The sequence below is a fragment of the Manis pentadactyla genome, chromosome 12 (assembly GCF_030020395.1).
Source record: "Manis pentadactyla isolate mManPen7 chromosome 12, mManPen7.hap1, whole genome shotgun sequence".
Lineage (NCBI taxonomy): Eukaryota > Metazoa > Chordata > Mammalia > Pholidota > Manidae > Manis > Manis pentadactyla.
Genome location: NC_080030.1, coordinates 63909048 through 63921814, shown reverse-complemented (window position 1 = coordinate 63921814; position 12767 = coordinate 63909048).

Below are 12767 nucleotides of genomic sequence, written 5' to 3'. Positions count from 1 at the left end.
CTCACCATTGGGTGTGATGTTAGCTACAGGTTTTTCTTGTAGAAATCCTTTATCAAAGTTGAAGAAGTTCCCCTCTATTCTGAGTTAACTGAGAATTTTAATCATAAATGGATGTTAGATTTTGTTAAATGTTTCTTCTGCATATTTTGATATGATTTCGTGATTTTTCTTTTTAACTTATTGATGTGATGGATTACATTAATTAATTTTTGAACAAGCCTTGCAAACCTGGGATAAGGCCACTTGGTCATTTGAGCTTTTTTAATAGTACTAAATTTCAAATGAAATTTGCTTTATACATTGGTTGATTCTAATGAAAAGTTCACTGGTAGAGATTTAGACATACTTCTTTTTTTATATAAGAATCCAAAGTCAAGAGCAAAGCTTTATTATTGCAAATCTCATACAATTCTAGATTTAGATGTCAAATAGTCATCTACAAAATTTGATGCCCACACTTTAATTAAGTGTTCACAACTCCAGTTCATTAAAATGAAGGTGATACCGAAGGGCAGAGCCAACATGGCGGCGTGAGTAGGACAGTGGGAATCTCCTCCCAAAAACATATATATTTTTGAAAATACAACAAATACAACTAATCCTAAAAGAGAGACCAGAAGACACAGGACAACAGCCAGACTACATCCACACGTGCAAGAGCCCAGCGCCTGGTGATAGGGGTAAGATTCAAGCCCCGGCCCGGCGGGACCCGAGTGACCCTCACCCCAGCTCCCGGCGGGAGGAGAGGAGTCGGAGCGGGGAGGGAGAGGGAGCCCAGGACTGCTGAACACCCAGCCCCAGCCATCCGCACCAGAGCGCAGACACAGTGCATGCATGGGGTGCTGGAAACTAGGGAAACAGGGCAGCAAGACCTCTGAGCAGGTTCTGAAGCTGATGCCCCTGTGACAAAGAAAAGCGAGTGCTTTTTGAAACAAAGGGACAGGGATGCAACAGCTGGACAGAAACAACACAGGTCACAGTCCAGCAGCTGGAAAGTCCAGGGGAAAACCGGGTGCACTAACCCCCTGGGCAACAGCTCTGAGACCCCTCACAGAGGTAAACAGCCAAATAGCCCCGTCCATTACCCCTTGGGGCGCGGCAAAAGCAGAAAAGCAGCCTAAGGCTGGCCATGCCCCCAGCAAAGGAGCTTCCTCCATACAGGCTGGGCAAGACACAAAGACCCAGTCTACATGCAATAACCCAACACAAGCCACTAGGGGTCGAAGTTGTCCCAGTAAAGAAAGGCCAGTAACAAGTGGAAAGTTTGGCCCTCCCAGCTGACAGTCAATAGCACCTATCAACATGAAAAGGCAAAAAAATTTGATCCAGACAAGAATAACCGAGACAGCTTTGGCATCTACTACATCTTCCCCTGAGAAGGAACCTGGGGAGATAGATTTAACCAGTCTTCCTGAAAAAGAATTCAAAACAAAAGTCATAACCATGCGGATGAACTTGCAGAGAAATATGCAAGAACTAAGGAAGGAGAATACAGAAATAAAACAAGCTCTGGAAGGACTTCAAAACAGAATGGACGAGATGCAAGAGACCATTAATGGACTAGAAAACAGAGAACAGGAATGCAGAGAAGCTGATGCAGAGAGAGATAAAAGGATCTCCAGGAATGAAAGAATTCTAAGAGAGCTGAGTGACCAAACGAAATGGAACAATATCCGCATTATAGGGGTACCAGAAGAAGAAGAGAGAGAAAAAGGGATAGAAAGTGTCTTTGAAGAAATAATTGCTGAAAACTTCCCCAAACTAGGGGAGGAAATGGCCTCTCAGGCCACAGAGGTACACAGAACTCCCATGACAAGGGATCCAAGGAGGGCAACACCAAGACACATAATAATTAAAATGGCAAAGATCAAAGACAAGGACAAAGTATTAAAGGCAGCCAGAGAGAAAAAAAGGTCACCTACAAAGGAAAACACATCAGGCTATCATCAAACTTCTCAACAGAAACCCTACAGGCCAGAAGAGGATGGCATGATATACTTAATGCAATGAAACAGAAGGGCCTTGAAGCAAGAATACTGTATCCAGCACGATTATCATTTAAATATGAAGGAGGGATTAAACAATTCCCAGACAAGCAAAAGTTGAAGGAATTTGCCTCCCACAAACCACCTCTACAGGGCATCTTACAGGGACTGCTCTAGATGGGAGCACTCCTAGAAAGAGCACAGAACAAAACACCCAACATATGAAGAAGGGAGGAGGAGGAATAAGAAGGGAGAGAAATAAAGAATCATCAGACTGTGTTTATAATAGCTCAACAAGTGAGTTAAGTTAGACAGTAAGATAGTAAAGAAGCTAACCCTGAACCTTTGGTAGCCACAAACTTAAAGCCTTCAGTGGCAATAAGTACATACCTTTCAATAATCACCCTAAATGTAAATGGACTGAATGCACCAATCAAAAGACACAGAGTAATAGAATGGATAAAAAAGCAAGATCCATCCATATGCTGCTTACAAGAGACTCACCTCAAACCCAAAGACATGCACAGACTTAAAGTCAAGGGATGGAAAAAGATATTTCATGGAAACAACAGAGAGAAAAAAGCAGGTGTTGCAATACTAGTATCAGACAAAACAGACTTCAAAATAAAGAAAGTAACAAAAGATAAAGAAGGACATTACATAATGATAAAGGGTGCAGTCCAACAAGAGGATATAACCATTATAAATATATATGCACCCAATACAGGAGCACCAACATACCTGAAACAAATACTAACAGAAATAAAGGAGGAAATAGAATGCAATGCATTCATTCTGGGAGACTTCAACACACCACTCACTCCAAAGGACAGATCCACCAGACAGAAAATAAGTAAGGACACAGAGGCACCAAACAACACACTAGAACAGATGGACCTAATAGACACCTATAGAACTCTACATCCAAACGCAACAGGATACACATTCATCTCCAGTGCACATGGAACATTCTCCAGAATAGACCACATACTAGGCCACAAAAAGAGCCTCACTAAATTCCAAAAGATTGAAACCCTACCAACCAACTTTTCAGAGCACAAAGGCATAAAACTAGAAATAAACTGTACAAAGAAAGCAAAAAGGCTAACAAACACATGGAGGCTTAACAACACGCTCCTAAATAATCAATGGATCAATGACCAAGTCAAAATGGAGATCCAGCAATATATGGAAACAAATGACAACAACAACACAAAGCCCCAACTACTGTGGGATACAGCAAAAGCAGTCTTAAGAGGAAAGTACATAGCAATCCAGGCATATTTAAAGAAGGAAGAACAATCCCAAATGAAAGGGCTAATGTCACAATTATCGAAATTGGAAAAAGAAGAACAAATGAGGCCTAAGGTCAGCAGAAGGAGGGACATAATAAAGATCAGAGAAGAAATAAATAAAATTGAGAATAAAACAAAAGCAAAAATCAATGAAACCAAGAGCTGGTTCTTCGAGAAAATAAACAAAATAGATAAGCCTCGAGCCAGACTTATTAAGAGGAAAAGAGAGTCAACAAAAATCAACAGAATCAGAAACGAGAAAGGAAAAATCACGACGGACCCCACAGAAATACAAAGAATTATTAGAGAGTACTATGAAAACCTATATGCTAACAAGCTGGGAAACCTAGGAGAAATGGACAACTTCCTAGAAAAATACAAGCTTCCAAGACTGACCCAGAAAGAAACAGAAAATCTAAACAGACCAATTACCAGCAACAAAATTGAAGCGGTAATCAAAAAACTACCAAAGAACAAAACCCCTGGGCCAGATGAATTTACCTCCGAATTTTATCAGACATACAGGGAAGACATAATACCCATTCTCCTTAAAGTTTTCCAAAAAATAGAAGAGGAGGGAATACTCCCAAACTCATTCTATGAAGCCAACATCACCCTAATACCAAAACCAGGCAAAGTCCCCACCAAAAAAGAAAACTACAGACCAATATCCCTGATGAATGTAGATGCAAAAATACTCAACAAAATATTAGCAAACCGAATTCAAAAATACATCAAAAGGATCGCACACCATGACCAAGTGGGATTCATCCCAGGGATGCAAGGATGGTACAATATTCGAAAATCCATCATCATCATCCACCACATCAACAAAAAGAAAGACAAAAACCACATGATCATCTCCATAGATACTGAAAAAGCATTTGACAAAATTCAACATCCATTCATGATAAAAACTCTCAGCAAAATGGGAATAGAGGGCAAGTACCTCAACATAATAAAGGCCATTTATGATAAACCCACAGCCAACATTATACTGAACAGCGAGAAGCTGAAAGCTTTTCCTCTGAGATCGGGAACTAGACAGGGATGCCCACTCTCCCCACTGTTATTTAACATAGTACTGGAGGTCCTAGTCATGGCAATAAGACAAAACAAAGAAATACAAGGAATCCAGATTGGTAAAGAAGAAGTTAAACTGTCACTATTTGCAGAAGACATGATACTGTACATAAAAAACCCTAAAGACTTCACCCCAAAACTACTAGAACTAATATCGGAATACAGCAAAGTTGCAGGATACAAAATTAACACACAGAAATCTGTGGCTTTCCTATACACTAACAATGAACCAACAGAAAGAGAAATCAGGAAAACAACTCCATTCACAATTGCATCAAAAAGAATAAAATACCTAGGAATGAACCTAACCAAAGAAGTGAAAGACTTATACTCTGAAAACTACAAGTCACTCTTAAGAGAAATTAAAGGGGACACTAACAAATGGAAACTCATCCCATGCTCTTGGCTAGGAAGAATTAATATCGTCAAAATGGCCATCCTGCCCAAAGCAATAAACAGATTTGATGCAATCCCTATGAAACTACCAGCAACATTCTTCAATGAACTGGAACAAATAATTCAAAAATTCATATGGAAACACCAAAGACCCCGAATAGCTAAAGCAATCCTGAGAAGGAAGAATAAAGTAGGGAGGATCTCACTCCCCAACTTCAAGCTCTACTATAAAGCCATAGTAATGAAGACAATTTGGTACTGGCACAAGAACAGAGCCACAGACCAATGGAACAGACTAGAGACTCCAGACATTAACCCAAACATATATGGTCAATTAATATTTGATAAAGGATCCATGGACATACATTGGCAAAATGACAGTCTCTTCAACAGATGGTGCTGGCAAAACTAGGCAGCTACATGTAGGAGAATGAAACTGGGCCATTCTCTAACCCCATATACAAAAGTAAACTCAAAATGGATCAAAGACCTGAATGTAAGTCATGAAACCATTAAACTCTTGGAAAAAAACATAGGCAAAAACCTCTTAGACATAAACATGAGTGACCTCTTCTTGAACATATCTCCCCAGGCAAGGAAAAGAACAGCAAAAATGAACAAGTGGGACTATATTAAGCTGAAAAGCTTCTGTACAGCAAAAGACACCATCAATAGAACAAAAAGGAACCCTACAGTATGGGAGAATATATTTGTAAATGACAGATCCGATAAAGGCTTGATGTCCAAAATATATAAAGAGCTCACATACCTCAACAAACAAAAACAAATAACCCAATTAAAAAACAGGCAGAGGAACTGGACAGTTCTCCAAAAAAGAAATACAGATGGCCAACAGACACATGAAAAGATGCTCCACATTGCTAATTATCAGAGAAATGCAAATTAAAACTACAATGAGGTATCACCTCACACCAGTAAGGATGACTGCCATCCAAAAGACAAACAACCACAAATGTTGGCGAGGCTGTGGAGAAAGGGGAACCCACCTACACTGCTGGTGGGAATGTAAATTAGTTCAACCATTGTGGAAAGCAGTATGGAGGTTCATCAAAATGCTCAAAACAGACTTACTATTTGACCCAGGAATTCCACCCCTAGAAATTTACCCTAAGAATGCAGCAATCCAGTTTGAGAAAGACAGATGCACCCCTATGTTTATCGCAGCACTATTTACAATAGCCAAGAATTGGAAGCAACCTAAATGTCCATTGGTAGATGAATGGATAAAGAAGAAGTGGTACATATACACAATGGAATACTACTCAGCCATAAGAAGAGGGCAAATCCTACTATCTGCAGCAACATGGATGGAGCTGGAGGGTATTATGCTCAATGAAATAAGCCAAGTGGAGAAAGAGAAATACCAAATGATTTCACTCATCTGTGGAATATAAGAACAAAGGAAAAACTGAAGGAACAAAATAGCAGCGGAATCACAGAACCCAAGAATGGACTAAGAGGTACCGAAGGGAAAGGAACTGGGGAACTGGGGAGGATGGGTGGGTAGGGAGGGATAAGGGGAGGGAGAAGAAGGGAGGTATTAAGATTAGCATGCATAATGGGGGGGTGGAGGAAAGGGGAGGGCTGTACAACACAGAGAAGACAAGTAGTGATTCTACAACATTTTGCTATGCTGATGGACAGTGACTGTAAAGGGGTTTATAGGGGGGACCTGGTATAGGGGAGAGCCTAGTAAACATAATATTCTTCATGTAAGTGTAGATTAATGATAACAAAAAAAAAAAGAAAGAAAGAAAAGGGGGAGTACTCCCTGATAGGATAAAACTGTAAATCAATTATTAATGTATGCTTTAAATATCCTTAACTTTGATCACTTAAAGGGTGTCAGATGATCGGCTATGGAGGTACATTTTTCTGATAATATTCTTTTCTCTTAAAAAAAAAAAAGCAGTTCCTGTGTGGTGACCTCCAACGAGTTCTACACAATGGTATAAAGGGCATATCAAAGTGTGGGGAAAGGGTCTGTTTGTGTTTATGCAGAGGATCAAAGCCTAATTTGGCTACCCCGAAAATGAACTAAGATATGATATGAAGAAGAACTTCCAACATCAGCACTCTCTGGAAGACTCATACCAGAAGATGATCATCAAAAAACCTCAACAAAGATCCACGCACTGCTACAGCTGTAGCTGCATTCATCCCACTGGTTCCTGGACTTGCCATGGGAATGAAGAAGGAGATATCTAAGCTGGCCTATGCATACAGTAAAACAACAAATTTGACTGGATCTATACTGTTGGAACTCAACCAAGAATTAGGAGAAGTGCAAGTTGTAGCGCTCCAATATCTTACAACTACAGACTATCTACTGTTAAAAGAACATATGGGATGTGAACAGTTCCCAGGAATGGGTTGTTTTAATTTGTCTGATTTCTCTCAGACTGTTCAAGTACAGTTGGACAATATCCATCATATCATAGATAAATTTTCACAAATGCCTAGGATGCCTAACTGGTTTTCTTGGTTTCACTGGAGAGGGCTGGTAATTATAGATCTGCTTTGGTTATGTAACTGTATTCCTATTATGTTAATGTGTGTGTGCAATTTAATTTGTAGTTTAAAACCTATACATGCTTAAGTTACTCTTCAAGAAGATATGTCAAAGAAATAATCAATCTTCCCATGTTTTCTTCCACCTGCTACTTCTATAGCTTTTCTTCTTCCTTCCTAATTACAACCCTTAAATAGATTTCGTACCTCATATCGAATTTACCGAGTATCATAATTCCTCCAAGTGGTACAGATACCTCAAGACAAATGCTGGGCATAGAAGCCACAGGGCATAAATCTGCAAAGAAGTAAAAAGCTAACCTTTTCAAACAATATGGCTTCTCTCTCACTTACCAACTTAACATTTCCCTGTATGGCCCCAGAAGATGGCTGGTTAGCCAGAGACGGGTAAGATTCCTCAAGGGAGGAACAACCTAAGACAGGCACAGTCGCAGGGGGCCCATCAGGTGAGAAATTGGGGATCAACAGAGGTGAGGCTTAGAACCTCACCCCCCCTGTTTTGAGAGAAATCTTCTGTATCCGTTTATGTTTTATTGCCCTTGTCTAGCTTGGATTAACACATAGTCTACAGGCACACACCTGATCATCTTCATTTGCTTTCTTACAACACTAAACTATGTTTTCTACCTTTATCTTGCATCTACCTACCACTTCAGCATTTTATTAAAATAATAATAATAATAATAATAATAATAATAAAGGGAGAAATGTGGGATCCACATATAAATCAAATATAAAAATCAAACGAATATTCATATTTGACCTGATTGTTTATAGCTCATAATGTGTGATCAAAACCGAAAGTTTCTGTGATGACTGCCCTTGTACTGTTCACCATGTAAGAACTTATTTACTATGTGTAAGAATTTGTTCACCATGTGAGAACTTGTTCGTTAAGCTTCAGAAGATCGGAGACTGACGAGAATTAGGCTTGGGGTGGATTAATGTTTGTGCATTGAGCATTGAGTCCCCTATACAGAATGTTATTGTTGTTAACAATCATTTGATCAATAAATATGAGAGATGCCCTCTCAAAAAAAATAAATGAAGCTGATACCTGTTGGTTCATCTATTTAAGAATCAGCTTTAGTCAACAATATAAACAGAAAAAACAGATCTCTGATTCTGTTTTTTTTTAACTTTAACTAAGTTTAAATAATCTTAATTAAAATTGTTAAGCCCACCTCTGATTAAGAAGAATCAGAGCTTCATTGTTTGCCTATTTAAAGCCACATAGGTAGAAATGGATCCACAGTCAATAATCATCCATTTATTAAACCAATTGCTAAGTCAAATATTTTTCAGGTAAACATATTTTCTACTGATATAGAACAGGCACCTCAAGCTTAAAATGTTCCCCCTCCCGTACACAGTCCTCAGTTTTCCTCATCTTCGTTAATGGCAACTGCAATCTTTAAATTGCTCAGTCCAAAAATATTGCAGTTATCCCTGATTCCTCTCTCACACTTCACATCTAACCCATTAGCTAGCCATCTCAGCAGTACCTTCAAAATATATTCAGAATTTGACCACTTCTCACCACTTCTATAGTTGTCATCTTGGCCAAGTTCTCATCCTTTCTTGTCTAGATTATTACAGTTAGCCTCCACACTATCTCCCTGCTTCTGTCCTTGCCCACCCTACAGTCTTTTCTCAACACATTTGTATATCAATAAATGTAACATGCATGTCTGAGTGTTCTCTCAGGCCCACAGTTCCCAAATTGTCTTCAAAGACACAAAAAGTTCTGGCAAGATGTTTCCTTGAGGGCACTTAAAAACCAATCCATTCCTCTCAGTGCCCAGTGTCTTTGCCTAATTACACTCATCCTCTCTTGCCTTGAATATTGCTAGAATCGCTTGACTGGGCTCCATGTCTCCAGTAGTTTTCTTTCTAACACAGCTTCCATCAGATTTCTTTCTAAATTACTGACTTGATCATGCAATGTTTTTGCTTATGAAAACCCGTTTACCCTCAAAATGATTCATCAGCCATTTCAGCTTTACCTCCTGTATCCCATGTACCAGCCATTTTTTCCATCCCAAGAAAATTGAGCACACCTTTGAAAATCTGTTCACTTTTAAAGGCCATATTAAAATGTTACCTCTTATGGGAAGTATTCCCTGATACTTCCTATCTCCAACCACAGCAGTATGAACTGTTTCCTCAGCTGTGGTCCATTTATTTTCCTAGCATAGACCTGACACACGTAACCAGGAAATAATGGGGTATCTCTTGCCACTGAATATTGAATTTTTTTTCAAGCTGGGGAATCTAATTTTTTATTTATTGTTGTATCCTCATTGCCTTATCCAGTGAAATTCATATTACTGGTCAGTAAATACTGTATTTTAGTCTCTGAGTCCCTTAAAATGCTACCATAAGAAGCCAAATTTTGATTTGAGTCCATGATAACCCTTTTTTTCAGGCAACTTTCCAAAAATCAAGAGTATGACCTGGATGTCAGCTGGATCTCTGTGGTCTTCATGGCAGTGTCCATGACCAGCATAACCCAGCTGCAAAGCCTCTTTAGGTTTCTAAAGAATCCACCCACAGCAAGTGTTTCAAGCATTTAATAACCAAGCTTTTGCAGGGCAACTGCAGAGTGTCATCTAGTTTCTGCCATCTTGCTAACTCTCTCCCTCTACTTCTCTCTCCCTTGCCTTTGGAATACATTTCTTTTCTTTTTGCATTAGAATTTTTAAAACTTTCTCTGACACCTTAGTTCTAGCCAACATGTCTGGCCCAGAGGAAATTACCTAACCCAAACATGCTGTTCTACATATTTTTTGAGCTAAGGAGATTCTCTCAAGATCCTCAATCTAGCTGGTAAGAAAAGAATATTTCCTTCTCGTTACAACTGAGAAAAATATTTACAGTATTTTTCAAATTTATCACATAAATTCTCTCTCTAAAGGTGAGTAACAAAAAGGCAAAACATGCTATTTATCTGTGGTACCTGGGGCTCAAAGCCCATCTATCCATCCACATCTCTCCCAAGCAGAGATTCTCATACCTCAGTATGCCACCCTGTAGGCTTGTTTAAAACAGATTGCTGGGCCTCACCCTGAGTTTCTGATTCAGCAGTTAGGGCAGGATTTTGCATTTCTAAATATTTCTAATGATAATGATATTGCTGGTGGTCATTAAAATTCACAACCAAGGAGCTTTTAAAAAAGTCTATGTTCCAGTCACACCCCAGGCAAACTAGATTTGAATTCCTGGGTGTGGATAAAATGAGAGTTCCTGTGGCCAGGATTCTCACCTGGCCCTGGTTGACTAGCTCACTGCACACCTGTGGGCAATACATGGCTGTTGACTCCATATAAAGAGCTCCGCCCAGTGCTCTGGGCATGACACGGTGGCAGGGCTGCAAGGCTGCAGGAGAGCAGAGCAGAGGCTAGAGTGGTGGCAGCACTGAGGACAGAGGCCCAGAGGATGGCTGTGTGGGATGACTGTGCAGAGAGGCCCAGAGGACAGCTCTGCAGACAAAGGGGCCCAGAGGCAAGGGGAGAGACGAGCTTGCTGCATGCAGACTCACTCTGAGTGAACGGGATTTTAGTGACTGACCTGCCACCTGGAAATAAAGTTGGGTGTATCCCTTTCACCCCAGGACGTTTTGCTGTCAATTTCTTTGGTCACACTGAATCCATAGCGAACTTGCCTGGGGCTGAAACCCATTGGCAAGACACTCAATTTCACAGGGCACATTAAACTTGGCTGCACATTGGAGTTTTTAAAAATATGAGGCCTGAAATCTATCCCCTCCCACATCAATGCCATCTCCTTCCTCAGGGAATCCACAGACGTTTGCAGCTTGCGTTCTCATGCCGCCATTTCTTGGGTCTCCTCTGTAGACCTTTTAAAGACTGTGAGAAGCAGCCAACCCATAGTCCCTGCTGCCTCACGGGCACTCTGCTTCTCAAAGGATCTGCTTACTATACCAAGGGCCACCCCTACAGCCTCAGATGTCACCTCCATTTGCCTCCAGTCCTGGGGTGGGGCCCAGTCCTCTAGGAGGCAAGCCACCTCAGACCACATACCCATTGGGGGATGATCCACTGTCTCCTCATTCACAGGGGCAGCCTGCTGAAGCATCTCTCCCATAAGGGCAACCTGTCTTTTTCCTTGGTCAACAATGAACCCTGCCAATTTTTGCAAATTGTCTTGCCAATGGGTTTCAGCCCGGGGCAAGTTTGCTATGAATTCAATGTGACCAAAGAAAATGACAGCAAAATGTTCTTGGGGTGAAAGGATTATACCCAACTTTATTCTCACAGTGGCAGGTCAGTCACTAAAATCCCGTTCACTCAGAGAGAGTCTGCATACAGCAAGCCAGTCTCTGCCTCTGGGCCCCTCTGTCCACACAGCCATCCTGCACAGCCATCCTCTGGGCCTCTGCTACTGGGACCTATTAACCCTCTCCATTTCCTTTCTTCCTGACTCTGTCCTACTTCTCTCAACACTGTAGTGGCCTGTTATAAACATAATTTAATATTTTCCTCTCCAATTCCTTGTCCTCCCTTCTCTGAGGCTTTGTAGAGAAAATGGAAGTTCCATGGCCAGGATTCTCACCTGACCCTGGGCTTCTCACCCACTGCTGCAGTGGTGGAGAGGTCCAGAGGCAGACATCAGTTTGCTGCATGCAGACTGCCCCAGGGGCAGACGTGATTTTAGCACTCAACCTGCTACCATGAGAATAAAGCTTGGTCTAAAACATTTTTTTACCCCCAAAACGTTTTGTTGTCACTTTTCAGTCTCACTGAATCCAGAGCGAATTTGCCTGGGGCTGAAACTCTCAGGCAAGACAGACATATTCTCAGAATGCCTCCGGTTTTTTAAAAATCGGCAGCCTATTCCAGATGCTCCAATGATGCACACTAGTAATCTCACAGGAGAGGCCAGTCTCTGAGGGGTCTTCTCTGGTAATGAAGCACAAATGGAGCTTTGGATCACTTCCCAGAAGACAGACTATGAACTTCCTTGCCCCTTCCAGTGTAAAAAAAAAAAAAAGTCTCCAATGGTAGTTTGAACACCAATTTCCAAAGCCCTTATTTTCCTGCTGCCCCTTAACTATCTAGTTAAGCTTGAAAACACTGAACAGGTCTGCCCGTGAGTCCCCCAAAGACAGTTTGATCTCAAGATGAACACCACACTATCCCTGTTGGTTTGTGCAGTCAATTTCTACTTTCACTGACCATACATCCAACAGTTTGAGATTCATGATGTAGATTCTTTTCTTCTCATTTATGGAGTACAGAATTAATGGGATTTAGTTATAAACCTTTGCTCAAAGGATCTCATGTGAAAAATCAGTGAAATTTGAAATCATCTGGGTTCTCCTAGGCCCTGTATTCTCATTTGGTGTCTCTGCACAGCTTCATATTAATCTAGGCATGAAAATCAGCAACTCTGTAACATCCCTAAAATGTTGCTCCATCAGTATTCTTTGTGT